The sequence below is a fragment of the Lucilia sericata genome, unplaced genomic scaffold (assembly GCF_015586225.1).
Source record: "Lucilia sericata isolate MDLA Ls3-8-SP2 unplaced genomic scaffold, ASM1558622v1 Contig000213F_arrow, whole genome shotgun sequence".
In the NCBI taxonomy this organism is placed as follows: domain Eukaryota; kingdom Metazoa; phylum Arthropoda; class Insecta; order Diptera; family Calliphoridae; genus Lucilia; species Lucilia sericata.
Genome location: NW_023994241.1, coordinates 96,948 through 113,299, shown reverse-complemented (window position 1 = coordinate 113,299; position 16,352 = coordinate 96,948). Strand labels below are relative to the sequence as shown.

The following is a 16,352-nucleotide window of genomic DNA, read 5'->3' as shown; positions in this document are numbered from 1 at the left end:
AACTGAACTAGAACTGAACTAGAACTGAACTAGAACTGACCTAGAACTGAACTAGAACTGAACTAGAACTGAACTAGAACTGACTAGAACTGAACTAGAACTGAAGTAGAACTGAACTAGAACTGAACTAGAACTAAACTAGAACTGAACTAGGACTGAACTAGAACTGAACCAGAACTGAACTAGAACTAAACTAGAACTGAACTAGAATTGAACTAGAACTGAAGTAGAACAAATGTTGACTTAAGTTGAGCTGAACTAGAACTAATGTTGAACTAGAAGTGAACAAGGCTACTAAATCTTTTTAATTTTTTGGAAGGTTGGCGACCAATTTTTTACCCATTTTCGCTACAAATATTTCTTGCACAAGTTAGTAAAATTTCGTTCTGTGAGAATCCTTCCTCAGCTATCGTGCTTTAAACAAACAGATGGTCGGATGGGATCCACCAAGCTTATTCATTATATTACTTGACCTTGGAAAATGTAATATCAGGGGTGAGATAGAGAAAGCAAAGAAATAATTTACTACGAAAGTATGTCAAAATTACAGTATTTAATGTATTCTTCAATAAACTGTTACTAAGTCAGTGTGTTTGTGTATGTATGTCCAGTCCGTCAGGCGAATAATTTTCCTTTCACTCACTAATGTTAACAGTTATTTTTAGTGTGTTTTCATTACATCATCGCCATTACATTACTACTAAGTATATAGTTTCAGTTTGAAATTTAAGTAGAGATTTGATGTTTACCAACAATTTGAGTTTTTTAACTTGATGATGCCATACAAACCTTATGAGGCAACTACCCTTACATACCGTTATATGCCACAACTAAACACGCACACACCCAACTAAACAAATCAACGAACCACCGACAGACACACTTTGAATAAAGTGAAGGTAAACAAAATTGCAACAAGTTTTGTTATCGGTGTTTACTATATACAAGATATTTTTATTTTGTACTTATTTATTTAAATATATTATGTGTGATTTTTGTGTGCCTGTGCATTTCTCCAAAAAATACAACAATAGGTTTGTTGTTGCTATTGTTATTATTCGTTTTAGCCAGATAGATACACAAAATCATGCAGAAAAAAATAAATAAACTAAAAACACGGCAAACACATAAAATAAACACATGATTCTTTTTAAAATGTCAGAGTTGAACGGGAATGTAATCTTTCTGTTTTAGCTATTAAGTTTTTTTGGTTTTCCATCGTTCTTTGAGATCTGCGTTGACAGGTATGCATCCATCAATATTCTAAATTTAAAAACCAGAAGAGCATCAAAAGAAACTGGACTCAAATGCCCAATCGCTGTCTTCACAAAACAACACTGACACTTTTAGCCCTAAATATAGATTATATTATAAAGAGCACTAAGCGCTACTACCCTGTTTTGGATCTTTTATTTAGCCCTTTGATTCATATAACATTTACAATTCTCGCATCAATATAACGTTCTTGATTGGCGAGAGGTTGAACGTATCCTTCAGGGCTAGTGAAGCAGCACTCAAAATTCCTGAGCTTTGAGACTCTAGTAATGAACAATTACACAGTATGTGTTCAGATGTTTCTTCCTGAAAGTCACATATCAGGGATTTTTCTTTTGATAGCGTAATTCAGGGTTTTGTCTATTTAAGCCCTGTTGTAACTTTCTAGTGGCGAGTGTATTCTGGTTCGACCCACGCTAAATGGTACTATTTAATTAGACGTACTATGTCAAATAGTATGGGCTAAGAAATTGCAAATACTTGTTTAAGACATTGCTTCAATCTGGCCAAGGTCGGGTTTAATTTTTAATGGATTTCGATTCAATTATGTTGCCATTCGGCAACAGCACCGAACTTATCCCGAAATTTAGATTTCACTGTGTATCAGTCTTTTACCCGTAACATACTCTTCCCGCAAATTTGGGTTTAAACCACAACCACTACGTGGATCCGAAAGCAACCTCAACCAACTGACCTGTCAGGACAATTTCTGCGGGCAACTGGCCACCCGTAATACCAGATTATCTGGTTCTCTGGTTAGACCTCATATCAAATCATCACAAGGACTAGCCAAGGAGTGAAATGACATCACCACTTTATAGTCCCGGGATCTCATAATTAAGTTAAATGTTTTATTTTTATAAAAATCTAAATAATACTCATTTGTCCCTATCCCCCATATAAAATTCTCCTAAGAAAATGCGTAAAAAATCTCATTAATTCCTTTTTAAACACTAGAATGACAATGAAATTCTCAAAAACTTTATGAACAAAATTCAGAATATAAGTTTTTCATCAATAATATATGAAAAAGTAGGCAAAATTCAAAATTATATATATTTACTCATAACTGGTGCAGGGTATCATATAGTCGACCTTTCCTGACTTTATTTTCTTACTTGTTATACCCTCCACCACCATCAGTGGTGATAGAGGGTATATATAAGTTTGTCGTTCCGTGTGTAACACCAAGAAATATTCATCTAAGACCCAAAAAAGTATATATATTCTGGGTCCTTATGAAATTGTGAGTCGATTTAGCTATGTCCGTCTGTCCGTCTGTCTGTCTGTCTGTGTAAAACACGCTCACGTTAAAACTAAGCAAAGGAAATCAACCAAATTCACCCAAAATATTTATTATTATCCTAAGCAGTTTGGTATTGAAAATCAGCAAAATCGGTTCACAACGTAAAAAGTTATGAGTAAAAATTTCAGACTACCTCGAAAAAAATTACGTTTTTTTCCTAATTCTTTTGAAGTTTTCTCAGAAACTACCAAAGATATTGCGATGAATTTTGTCACACTTTATTTTTTTAGGGCAGTGATCAATTATGTTAAAAATCTTTACAATCGATCGAATATTTCCCATAGCCCCCATACAAAGGTACATATTCCCGGAAATTAGTTTATCGTTAATAACTCAATCAAATATATCGGTATCATCACCAAATTTTGTACATACAAATATAATATAAACAGAAATTATACTACCAACGTAGATCTCAGTCGGTTCACAATTGGTCATAGCTCCCATATAAGGTCCACTTCCGAAAATCACCTAAACGCACATATTTCATTGATGAATAAAGCTATTGTGATAAAATTCGGGCTGGATATGTTTTGTGTACATACAAATCATTCTACCAAATTTTTTGCGGATCGGTTCATTATTGGTCATAGCTCCCATATAAGGCCCACTTCCGAAAATCATTTAAAAGCTCATATTTCATTGTCAAATAAAGCTATTTTGATAATATTCGACACAAATATGTTTAGTCTAAATATAAATCACTCTACGAAATGTTTTCCGGATAGGCCCATAATTGGTCATAGCTCCCATATAAGGTCGACTTCCGAAAATCACTTAAACGCATATATTTCATTGAATTATAAAGCTATCGGGATAAAATTCGACATAAATCTGTTTTCTATACATAAAAATCTTTCTACAAAATTTTTTACGAATCGGTCCATTATTGGTCATAGATCCCATATAAGGCCCACTTCCGAAAATCACTTAAAAGCTCATATTTCAATGTCAAGTAAAGCTATCTTGATAAAATTCGAAACAAATATGTTTTGCCTAAACATGAATCACTCTACGAAATTTTTTCTGGATAGGCCCATAATTGGTCATAGCTCCCATATAAGGTCCACTTCCGAAAATCACTTAAACGCATATATTTCATTGAATTCTAAAGCTATCGGGATAAAATTCGACTTGAATATGTTTTGTGTACGTACAAATCATTTTACAAAATTTTTTACGGATCGGTCCATTATTGGTCATAACTCCCATATAAGGCCCACTTACGAAAATCACTTAAAAGCACATATTTCATTATCAAATAAGGCCAACTTGATAAAATTCGACACAAACATGTTTTGCCCAAATATAAATCACTCTGCGAAATTTTTCCCGAATAGGCCCATAATTGGTCATAGTTCCCATATAAGGTCCACTTCCGAAAATCACTTACACGCATATATTTCATTGAATTCTTAGGCTATAGGAATAAAATTTGACTTGAATAAGTTTTGTGTACATACAAATCATTTTACCACTTTTTTCTCGGATCGGTCCATTATTGGTCATAGCTCCCATATAAGGTCCACTTCTAAGAATCACTTAAACGCACATATTTCATCAAATAAAGTTATCTTGAGAAAATTCGACACTTAAGTATATGTTTTGTCTTTAGATAAATCACTCTATTTTTCCGGATAGGCTCTTTTTTCCGGATAGGCCCTTAATTGGTCATAGCTCCTATATAAAGTCCACTTCCTAAAATCACCTGAACGCACCTATTGGAGTAAAATTATACTTGATGTTTTTCTGCATTATACGAAATTGTTTCCTGATCGGCGCATAATTGGTCACAACTCCCATATAAGGACCATTTCTGAAAATTACTTGAACGCACATTTTATACATAGGTATACAATTTTTTCTGGATCGGTCCATATTTGGTCACAACTCACATATAAGGGCCATTTCTGAAAATTACTTAAACGCACATTTTATGCACATGTAGGTATAAAATTTGACATAAATGTTTATTTTGTATATATGTATATAAATCATGCGGAATTTTTTCCGGACCGGTCCAGAAGTTGCCTTAGCTCCCATATAAAGTTAACTGTTGAAAATCACTTAATACCACTTAATTCGTTATTAAATTATTATATCCGGATAAAATTCGACATAAGTATGTTCTGTGTATAGATAAATCATTCTACATTTTTCTGGACCTAATCAACATTAGTTCGACAAAAATTTTGGCGACTTATCAAAAAATTAGATAGTTAGATGGATTACAATAAAAAGTAGCTTGCTGGTGGAGGGTATTTAAGATTCGGCATAGCCGAATATAGCACTCTAACTTGTTTTAATATGATTTTTCAGTGGCTATATTTATTTATACTAATTATAAAATTTTTATAAATAAATTTGCCAATCACTCTGTTTAGAAAATATTCTAAGAGAAACAAGCAAGAGTGTTTATTAGACTATGCCGAATGTTTTATATCCATCACCGTATGCCGTAAATGGAATGTTCCCCTATTAACATTAGGTTGATTAGGGACACATCCCTTTCGGATTAACAAAATATTACCATTTAAAAACAAAATATTTTCGTCCAACTTTTTAACCATGAACATATATGGGCGGTCAATCGGGGTGAATTATAAATTTCGGTAGAGAGAATTTGGCTTGTAAGAAACTTACTTCTGTATATCGAATTTCATAGCTATACTCGCATTTTTAAGCCAGTAAATGTGCGTTAAAGTCAGGAGGCCGTATATAGGGGTAGAGTCAATTATGGTCCGATTCTCATAAAATTTGGTAGAAAGATTTGTGCTCGTAAGAAACTTACTTATGTCTAATTTCAGCGCTATACTCTTATATTTAGGCCAGTTAAAGTAATTTTCTGAAAGGGGCCTTATATGAGGAGTAGAGTCAAATGGGGACCTATCCTCAGAAAATTAGATAGAGAGATTTTAACTCATAAGAAACTTGCTTATGTTGAATTTCATCCCTATACTCTTATTATTATTGAAACAGTAGTTCTGAAGCGGACCTTATATGGGGCTAGGGTAAATTATGGACCGATTCTCATAAAATTCGGTAAATAGATTATCGAGAAACTTTCTTATATCGAATTTCAGCGCTAGACCCGTATTTTTAAGCCAGTAATGGGCGTAAAAGTTATTTTTTGGGAGGGACTATGAATATGGGATAGGGTAATTTATGGACCGATTTGGTAGAGAGTATTTGGCTCACATAAAAGTTATTTATGTCGAATTTCATCGCTATACTTGCATTTTAAAAAGAGTTATAACTGTTAAATCTGTTTTTCGGGGAGCTACTTGTATGGGCGCTATGGGAAAACGTGGACCGACATTGCCCATTTGCAATACCAAACAAACTTTACTTTTTAACTCTTTAGCTCTTTCCGCTCGGACTCTATCGTGCTTTCAACAGACGGACGAACGGACGGACATGGCTAAATCGTCTTAGAATTTAACTAGGACCCAGAATATACATACATATTTTTGTGGATCTATGATCAATATTTCGAGGTGTCACAGACGGCATGACAACATCAATACACCCCCATCTTTTTTGATGTTGGGTATAAAAATAACACAAAGAAAATTTATTACATTTTTATGTTTTTTTCATAAAACACAAAAAATATCTGCAAAATAATAAATGAATTCTTTGACAGCACTGAACTTTGGACTCACTTATGTATATAAACATTCATATGTATGTACAAACATATTAATGTATGTAGATTTGTATGTTTTTCTGTGAATACTTAACCAGCTTGTTTAATACAAAAAAAAGTCATATTGTTTTTGTTCTTACTGTTGAATTCAATAGTTGTTGTACAAAATTCTTTATTTTTGCCCAAAAATTTTATAAAAACGACAACGATACCCAGCAAATTTATCCAATAAAATTCTCTTAAAACACCAAATAAATTTATAAAAAAAATTTTAATCAAACAAACTACAAAACCACGCCAACCATGGATAATTTATAAATACATATGTATGTATGTACAAACATACATCTGAATGTATGTACATATGTATTTTACAAATTACTTTTTGCATACGTCACTGGCAAAAATTGAAAAAACACCAAGAAAAACAATAAAAGAAGAATTGCAAAGAACAACGTGTATCTATGAGTGTAATATGTATCTTATGGTTTAAATGACGTTAGGTTATTAATTAATTTCTATAGAATTATACTTAATTAAAAATTTCCCATTAAATTTATTAAATTTTAAGCACCTTTTAGTTAGTTTAACAGAACTGGGCGTTTTTTCTTTTTTTATATAGATTTTGTTTCAAAATTTATTCACTTTTTTCCAAACGATAAACACGAGCACTATTTATTATGTTTTATTGTTATTTTTAATTTAAAATATTTCTTTAGAAAAATACACTAATTTTTAAACGAGCGTTAGTTAAATTTTTTTTTGTTTCGGTTTAACTTTTCTGTACATATGTTTTTTGCTAGCGTCGCGATAGAAAATATGCCTCTAACATCTGTGATGTATCTGTTACTACTGAAATGACTTCAAGTTTGGAACAAGCTAACAATCTACTAGATACAATATTGCACAACAACAACAGTCAAAGAGTCAAACAGTGAAACGCCTTTTCGGTTAGAACAGCAAGAGGAGTGAATATTCGGGCAAAATGTGTTTCAATGCCAACAAACCTTCCGCACACAATTCACAATGAACATGAATACATTCACCACTACACCACCACCATAATACAGTTTCAATGTTTTCAAAAGTAACCGGCAGGCACTAGATAAATCACACACACACTATACCCTCATACATTTATTTTGTTTCATATCCAAAATTTTTACTTAGAATTTCCCAAAAAAAAGTACACACAAATCATAAAGTACTTGTAAACGTGTACTTGTAAAGTGAAACACACAGCTACACTTGTTCTCTTTTCAACACACATACACACCCTCCCATTCTCTTGCAAAGTATCTCATGGAACGTTTGGGTAATGAAACAAAACATTGAAGGTGTTGGAATGATTACATGAGATAAACAATGCCGGTAGTTTCTCGTTGTATTGCATCCACAATCTCCGAGCATTAAAATAAAAACATCTGTGAACGGCGACTACAACTCATGTGCAAAATTAAACGAAAGATACAGCGAATTTATTTATCTTTAAGTTATAGAGTGTTTCTTTTTGGTTTTCGCCTTGGCCGTTAAATTAAAATTAAAAGAGCTTTTTGCGGGCTTTTTAACGGAAATTTGAATGAATTTTAATTAAATAATATGGAAAGTGAAGAATGGTGAGCATGTGGTGAACATGGTGAAACACTGGAAGGCTTTATCTGCTACCCAAACACCTTGGATGCGATATTATAACGCATTTAGTTAGTTAGTTAGTTTGTTAGTTAGTTAGTTAGTTAGTTAGTTAGTTAGTTAGTTAGTTAGTTAGTTAGTTAGTTAGTTAGTTAGTTAGTTAGCTAGTTAGTTAGTTAGTTAGTTAGTTAGTTAGTTAGTTAGTTAGTTAGTTAGTTAGTTAGTTAGTTAGTTAGTTAGTTCGTTAGTTAGTTAGTTCGTTAGTTAGTTAGTATAGTTAGTTATTCGTTGTTAGTTCGTTCGTTCGTTAGTTTAGTTCGTTTCGTTCGTTTTATTAGTTCGTTAGTTAGTTAGTTCGTTCGTTTTGTTCGTTTCGTTTTTAGTTCTTTTTCGTTTTGTCGTTCTTCGTTTCGTTCGTTAGTTCGTTCGTTCGTTCGTAGTTCGTTCGTTCGTTAGTTCGTTCGTTCGTTTCGTTCTTCGTTCGTTCGTTCGTTCGTTCGTTAGTTCGTTCGTTCGTTCGTTCGTTAGTTCGTTATTTCGTTCGTTCGTTCGTTCGTTCGTTAGTTCGTTCTTCGTTCGTTCGTTAGTTGTTCGTTCGTTTCGTTCGTTCGTTCGTTCGTTCGTTTCGTTCGTTCGTTCGTTCTTCGTCTCGTTCGTTCGTTCGTTCGTTCGTTCGTTCGTTCCGTTTCGTTCGTTCGTTGTCGTTCGTTCGTTCGTTCGTTCGTTCGTTCGTTCAGTTCGTTCGTTCGTTCGTTGTTCGTTCGTTCGTTCGTTCAGTTCGTTCGTTCGTTCGTTCGTTCGTTCGTTCGTTCGTTCGTTCGTTCGTTTCGTTCGTTCGTTCGTTCGTTCAGTTAGTTCGTTCGTTCGTTCGTTCGTTTCGTTCGTTCGTTCGTTCGTTCGTTCGTTCGTTCGTTCGTTCGTTCGTTTCGTTCGTTCGTTCGTTCGTTCGTTCGTTCGTTAGTTCGTTCGTTTGTTCGTTCGTTCGTTCGTTCGTTCGTTCGTTCGTTCGTTCGTTCGTTCGTTCGTTCGTTCGTTCGTTCGTTCGTTCGTTCGTTCGTTCGTTCGTTCGTTCGTTCGTTCGTTCGTTCGTTCGTTCGTTCGTTCGTTCGTTCGTTCGTTCGTTCGTTCGTTCGTTCGTTCGTTCGTTCGTTCGTTCGTTCGTTCTTTCGTTCGTTCGTTCGTTCGTTCGTTCGTTCGTTCGTTCGTTCGTTCGTTCGTTCGTTCGTTCGTTTTCGCGTTCGTTCTTTCGTTCGTTCGTTCGTTCGTTCGTTCGTTCGTTGTTCGTTCGTTCGTTCGTTCGTCGTTCGTTCGTTCGTTCGTTTTCGTTCGTTGTTCGTTCGTTCGTTTCGTTTCGTTCGTTCGTTCGTTCGTTCGTTCGTTCGTTGTTCGTTCGTTCGTTGTTCGTTCGTTCGTTCGTTCGTTCGTTCGTTCGTTCGTTTCGTTCGTTTTCGTTCGTTCGTTTTCGTTCGTTCGTTCGTTCGTTTCGTTGTTCTTCGTTTCGTTCGTTCGTTCGTTCGTTCGTTCGTTCGTTCGTTCGTTCGTTCTTCGTTCGTTCGTTCGTTCGTTCGTTCGTTCGTTCGTTCGTTCGTTCGTTCGTTCGTTCGTTCGTTCGTCGTTCGTTGTTCGTTCGTTCGTTCGTTCGTTCGTTCTTCGTTCGTTCGTTCGTTGTTCGTTCGTTCGTTCGTTCGTTCGTTCGTTCGTTGTTCGTTGTTCGTTCGTTCGTTCGGTCGTTCGTTCGTTGTTCGTTCGTTCTCGTTTTCGTTATTCGTTCGTTCGTTGTTCGTTAGTTCCTATCGTTTTTTCGTTCGTTCCGTTCGTTCAGTTAAGTTCTTTAGTTTTGAAAGTGAGGAGTGCATTCTCCATAAATTCTCATAACCTTCTGCTCCTTAACCAAGTACCTCAATATTTACACTATATATCCTTCTAAATCTGCCGCAAGAGGTTTGGTTATGTGAGCAGGATACATAGTTGAGTCCATCAAAGTTATTCCATTTGTTTACTTTCCCCGAAATGCTATGGATCAGCTTATTAGAATAATTCAGCGAATGAATTTATACCGATCATCTAAGATATGTCCGACTGATCGTGTGAAAAGCTGCTATCCAGTGGTACCTTCTTCCTCTTCTACTCAATTCGTTAGATGGCAAATTAAGTCTTCTGGCTTAAAGACCAAAATCTGAGCTCCTGGAAAGTTTATAAAGGCGAATGATCTGGGTAGGTTATATGAAGACCGCGTGAACTTCGCTCAGCATGACAAAGAAAGTTAGTTTTGGTACTTCTACTTCTTCTCTGAGTAACCTTTTTGGTCCAGCTGATTTGTGTCATCTTCTATAATGAAGGCATCATTAACTGTTCTTAGGGTAACCTGAATAGTTGAATAGCTTGGATATCGGCCAGTTTAATAGAAAGCTCATTGATTCCAGATCGTTAATTAACATGTCGTTTTGAACAGTCTTCTAGTGTAGATCAGTAAAGCCATTTCTGCAGCAGCCGTTTTTAAACTCTTCAAATATTAGCTCTATCAGACAGTTTAAGTTTAATTTCGTATAAGTAGGGAGAGTAAATTTTGGGTCATTGCACTCTATGTAAAAATTGCAGTGTATACATCCAAACCATTCCTAGTAACACAACTACTGAGTAAGGGCTCCATTCTTAGTGATATGTTGTCTAGATACCACAAACCGGTATGGATCCATAGTCGACATACGATACATTCTTTAATCCAATAGATTTGAGTTTCTAGAGTTTAAAGCTAAATTCCGCAAAGGTGAAGATAATACTTACCCCACCCTGTGAAATATCGCAATTAGCCATCTTATATACTAACATCTACTGGGTTATCCGAATAATACTCATCAATTCCAATTTCTGGTGAATGACAGCTAGGCAAATGAATATTCATGATAACTTGTAAAGTTTCATGTCCACTGGTCGCCCAGCTGCTATATAAGAAAATTCCAACTAAATTAATATCCAGTCCATTATTTCATAACTAGCACTGAATTAAACCGAACCTATGTATGGACCAAAAATACATGTTAATGAAATTTATTAAATAATATCGGGACGGCGCGAACGCCATTCCCGGCTAACAAAAATTACACGCACGAGTTATTCACATTAGGAATAATCGCGGAGGTCAACTCGATCGTAAGTGCAATGATCAAGCCTCACTCCGAGGGAACCGCCTTCATGATCACGGTAACCCCTACGCCAGGTAAGTATGCTTTTCGTTGCTCAACCTTGATTACTTATGTTAAAAATATTATTAACCAAATGAGAATTATAAAGGATAATAAGGAAGAATATATACACTTCCTTAGTTTTATAGGTAGAAAGATATAACTATATGAATACCAAGTAGCTACAAACAAAAATAAGGGTGACTGTTGAGTATTTCGTAGAATGTAGAAGAATATCTATAATGTTAATCCATACACACATTTGTACATACATGCATACATGTTTCTTGAATAACTTGTCTATATGAAGTTATTGATTTCTCAATATGTGTTTGTCTTTGCAATTTCTACAGAAGTCGTTATGTGGTTAATGAAGCTTTCGTGAATGGTTGGTAATCAAGGGAATAGGTAAGATTACGAAAACTTTATCAATAATCTTCAAATAGCCACATTGGAACATCTGATTTATGCGTGTTCACAGAGTCAGTCTCGAATCAAGGCAAAAAAGAATTCCTATACGAGACATCTCGAAGGATTCATCTTATATGGGGAATATGATCCATATTATTAAGTATGATCTCATATCTAAATTGTATTTGAATCCAAGCGCCAGTGATGTTAAAGCAGATCGAAAAATTGGAAGAAATATCTTTTGCCCTTAAAAAAATGGCAAGATATTTTGTCACGCAAAGAAAAGCTTTGATGGTGCGGGTTGTGATTTCTTCATTCATGACAAGTGCATCATATATTATTATGAATTTAACTACCACATCCAGATTATTCCTATTGCTCTTCTATATTAATAAAGAGCCACAGTTATGTACTTTATATGATCATTATTATGTGCTCATGTTCCATGGAATCGGGAATAACTACCAGATATTTTTCTCTTTTACTCTCATTCTCTCAATGTCTGTATATTTTTTATCCTAACGATAAAATGGCAGTTTTCAAACAAAAATTATTTTAACCGGCAGTATATCTACCGGTTAAACAATAACCGGAGGTTGAGATTTTGGCCCTTAGACTTCTTCAAGTAGGGGGGAGAGTAAATTTCTGTACAATATCTTTCCTTATATGTAAGTAGCGCAAGTTCATTTTTAATGAATATACACTTAAACCATTTCTAGTAACTCCAGATATTTAGTGAATTAAACCGAATTATATCGAATTAAAAATCTGAATGAAATTTATTTTACAGTGTCGGGACGGCGCGAACGCCATTCCCGGCTAACAAAAATTACACGCACGAGTTATTCACATTAGGAATAATCGCGGAGGTCAACTCGATCGTAAGTGCAATGATTAAGCCTCACTCCGGGGGAACCGCCTTCATGATCACGGTAACCCCTACGCCAGGTAAGTATGATTTTCGTTGCTCTAACTTCATCTCTTATATTGAAAATATTACAAACCAAATGAAAATTATAAAGGATAATGAAGAAAACTATATAGTTTAGCTTAGTTTCTTTGGTATAAAGGAATTACAATTCGGAACAAGTTGCTGGAATCAAAGAATAAGGGTGAGTGTTAAACATACAAAATATTGTAAAATGCGAAGAATTAGTTCAGGTAAGTACGCTTCAAGGATATAGGAAAAGCAAAAGAAAGAAAAAAGGAAAGGCCGAAAGAAGCTGAAATACTAAGTATACAATTTTCTTCTTGTTTTCCGTCAGTAGGTGAAAATGGTTCGAATATTTACATATACACAACAATATCTTGAGATTAACACACATATTTTACAGAATTTAGTTTGTTCAATACACACCCTTATTTTCGGTATCGAACAACCTATTGCTCTAATAATATTTTTTTCTATAAATGAGAGTAAACCATATAAAGTTCAGTTTTATACTTTATAATTCTTGTATAGTTAAAAATATGTTCAACATAAGTGATGAAGTTTGAGCCACGAAAAGCATACTTACCTGGCGTAGGGGTTACCGTGATCATGAAGGCGGTTCCCCCGGAGTGAGGCTTGATCATTGCACTTACGATCGAGTTGACCTCCGCGATTATTCCTAATGTGAATAACTCGTGCGTGTAATTTTTGTTAGCCGGGAATGGCGTTCGCGCCGTCCCGATATTGTTTAATAAATTTCAAACAAACAACAATATAAAACTTTTTGTCGTATTATTATAAATTGTACTTCTACTGTACGAAGTAATACTGATTCTATAGTAGAAGAATTTCGAAGAAATAAGATTTTCGATTTGGGAGCTCCAATTGCATATTTTTCATATACGTCATAATTTTGTGATAAAAATGTTTTAACTTTGGATCTACCTTCAATAGCGCTCAGGCCTGCCACTAGCAAAATTTTAATCCTACCAATTAATTTTCAAAAAACCACCAAACCCGTTTAAAACCTACCAAATTTGTCTCCTGAAATACAAATTTCTTGAGATCCTTTTTTAATTTGTGTAGGGAAACGTTCTTTAAGAGATGAAACCCATGATGTCATCCAGACCCAATACAAATCGGAAAACTCCTGGAAAATCATTTGAATGTTCAGAAATAAGTTATATAGCAATTGTAAACAAATTTACCCTAACTCAGTTTTAAGTACCCTAAAATAATAATATGAAGTGCGTCAATAGCTAGCCCCAAGTACCCCAAAATATACTTAGATAGAAGTCGCCATTTCTGTGTTTCAGAATTTCAGACAATATTTTGCTCTAGCTTCCACATAAGGTCGCTAAAATTTGTGATATACATATATGCTGGTAGCGTGTCATAATGTCCATGGACTGTCATGACTAAAAAGTGTCAGGACAATTCTTAAAAGTGTCATTATGTCCATGAACTTTTAGACTCTTTCAAAACAGAAATGTATTCAAAAATTTGTTTTGAATTTAAGACAGGGACACTCTTATCCCGGAAAAAATTGCTCCTAAATTTGATGTATGTTGCGTTTTGGATTCATTTAAAAAAGCCCTGCGGACGGGTGCAGGGTTTTTAATCTTTGGGGTATTTTTTGATATATAGACTCTTTGAAGTCCATGGAATTTATGTCATTCTGCTTATAGACATTGTGACACTTTTGAAATTGTCATAACGTCCATGGACACTACGACCCAATATAATGTCCAGTGACATTACGACACACCACCTAATATTCCTACGTCGACAAAACAAATTTTATAAAATCTTGCAAGTTGAAACCATAGAGAAACATAGAGAGGAAACCTGTCAAAATTTTTTTGTACACATATGGGTACTGTGTAATCAACATAGCACCTGTTAGATTTCCCCACAGTCATTTGTCAAATTAAATGTAAATAAATTAAATATTTTTAGTTTTGTATAAAAAATAAAAATTATGTATGTATCATACATGGGAGTAGTTAATTATATCGACCAATTAATTGACGATTTCATTAGCATTAAATTGAAAAAAATTATAATTATTTTTTTTTCATTAGCATTATTTTGTCTAATGGTAATGGTTTTTAATGAAACGATTTCATTATTAATTATTTAAAAATAAATTTTCATTACCATTATTCAATGGATTTTAAAAATTTTCGAACATTAGTTAGGATTTCGAAATTAATTTCGAATATCCGAACATTACAATGTATTGTCATTAGGTGAAATCATGTATGCCAAATTTCATCACATTCGGACTAGAAGAACTAGTTTTAACAGCTTTAAAAATTTTTCGAACACGAGTTCGAATTTTCGAAATTTTTTTTTTAGGTTTTATGACACAGAGATTAATTTAAAAACATAAAAAAATTTTCGAAAATAACTTCGAATTTTCGAACTTAATTTCGAATATTCGAACATATTATTGTATTGTCATCAGATGTACTTTTGACTGCAAAATTTCAGCCAATTTGGGCTACGGGAACTGGTTTTAAAAGCTTTCAAGCCTCGAATCTTCGAAAAATGTTCCTTAATATATTTTTCGACAATTATAAATACTAATTAAATTCGTTTTTGAAAATTCATTATCAAATTCATTACCATTATCAAAAAAAAGTTATAATGAAAAAAATATAATTTTCATTAAATGGTACTTAAAATATTTTTCATTACAATTTTTTCTATAAATGGTAATGAAATTTTAATGCTTAATGAAAAATTCCCATGTATGGTATGTATGTTTACGTACTCGTCTGGATTTCCATTTTTTGTCTTGGTCCATTCGGGATGGTTGTGGTTTAAACACAAAATTACGGGTTAAATCTATATTTCTGGATAAGTTCGGTGCTGTTGCCGAAAAGATAACAGATACATAAGTGAATATGCTTTACGTGAACACCTGTCGTGTTGGCCTTATTCGACCACTGGGTAAGCTTGTTAGACGTCTCACCACCACCACTTTGTGCTCCTTAAACTTTGCACATGTACTCGAGCTACCTAATCTCTGACCATTGCTTAACCAATATTCTCTTCCCGGGTTTAAACCGCAGCCACCACGTACATACCGAATGGAACACTCCAAGACAAAAATGGAAACTCAGCCCCGTGGTATCAAATTATAAGGCTGCCTGGTTCGGCCCCTGTTTCAAAGAATGTCCGATGATACATTTAGCATCACCAGTGTATAATCCCGGCAATCCGGATTGCAATAACACCAAAATAGGGAAGAGTTGGTGTCAAAGGAATAAGTTACTGAATGAATCAAGGGTATATGGACCTCGCCACACCCATATACTCGTAAGAATGTCGAGTGTTTTCTCTTGAATTTGGGTCACCTAAATCTGTTTATTTTGCCGAAGTTATGTAAAATTTTAAAAATAAATAAAAAATTATTGTGGTGAAAATGTCAGAATAATAAATTGAAATGTTGTTACCCAGCAAACACAGAGTGTTCATGTAAAGTCGAGAAAGGTTGTAAATCAAACTATTTTTAAATTTTAAAACTCTAAATCGAATGTAAACGTTAAATCAGTTTCTCTTTTAAAGAACAGTTAATGTTTAATATTAAATAAAATTAATAACATTTTTGAAACGTTTGATTATGTGTTGTTGGGTTATTTCAAATATGGGGAGTATACTAATACTACTTTTTCTACCACTACTTCCTGTGAAAGCTGAACTATAGTTATTTGAAATTTATTATTGAATCGGGACGGCGCGAACGCCATTCCCGGCTAACAAAAATTACACGCACGAGTTATTCACATTAGGAATAATCGCGGAGGTCAACTCGATCGTAAGTGCAATGATTAAGCCTCACTCCGGGGGAACCGCCTTCATGATCACGGTAACCCCTACGCCAGGTAAGTATGCTTTTCGTTGCTTAACCTTCATCAGTTATGTTAAAAATATTACAAACTAAATGAGAATTACAAAGGA

At 34.3% G+C, this 16,352-nt stretch overlaps 1 protein-coding gene and 4 non-coding genes across 5 annotated transcripts in view; 1 reads left to right on the top strand and 4 right to left on the bottom strand.

Moving 5' to 3' along the window:
• LOC119602186 (peroxisomal acyl-coenzyme A oxidase 3) overlaps positions 1-7,084 on the bottom strand; it is a 37,793-nt gene extending 30,709 nt beyond the window's left edge. Inside the window, exon 1 of the mRNA XM_037953566.1 lies at positions 6,805-7,084. The gene's annotated coding sequence lies outside the window, so the exon portion shown is untranslated. The remainder of the gene's footprint in view (positions 1-6,804) is intronic.
• Positions 7,085-10,919: 3,835 nt separating this feature from the next.
• On the bottom strand, positions 10,920-11,084 carry LOC119602191. The gene has a single exon (XR_005231314.1). It is a non-coding gene; the product is annotated as a U1 spliceosomal RNA (small nuclear RNA).
• Positions 11,085-12,243: 1,159 nt separating this feature from the next.
• Positions 12,244-12,408, bottom strand: LOC119602195. The gene has a single exon (XR_005231318.1). It is a non-coding gene; the product is annotated as a U1 spliceosomal RNA (small nuclear RNA).
• A 553-nt stretch (positions 12,409-12,961) lies between these two features.
• LOC119602189 lies at positions 12,962-13,126 on the top strand. The gene has a single exon (XR_005231312.1). It is a non-coding gene; the product is annotated as a U1 spliceosomal RNA (small nuclear RNA).
• Positions 13,127-16,119: 2,993 nt separating this feature from the next.
• Positions 16,120-16,284, bottom strand: LOC119602190. Its single transcript, XR_005231313.1, has one exon. It is a non-coding gene; the product is annotated as a U1 spliceosomal RNA (small nuclear RNA).
• Positions 16,285-16,352: the final 68 nt, after the last annotated feature.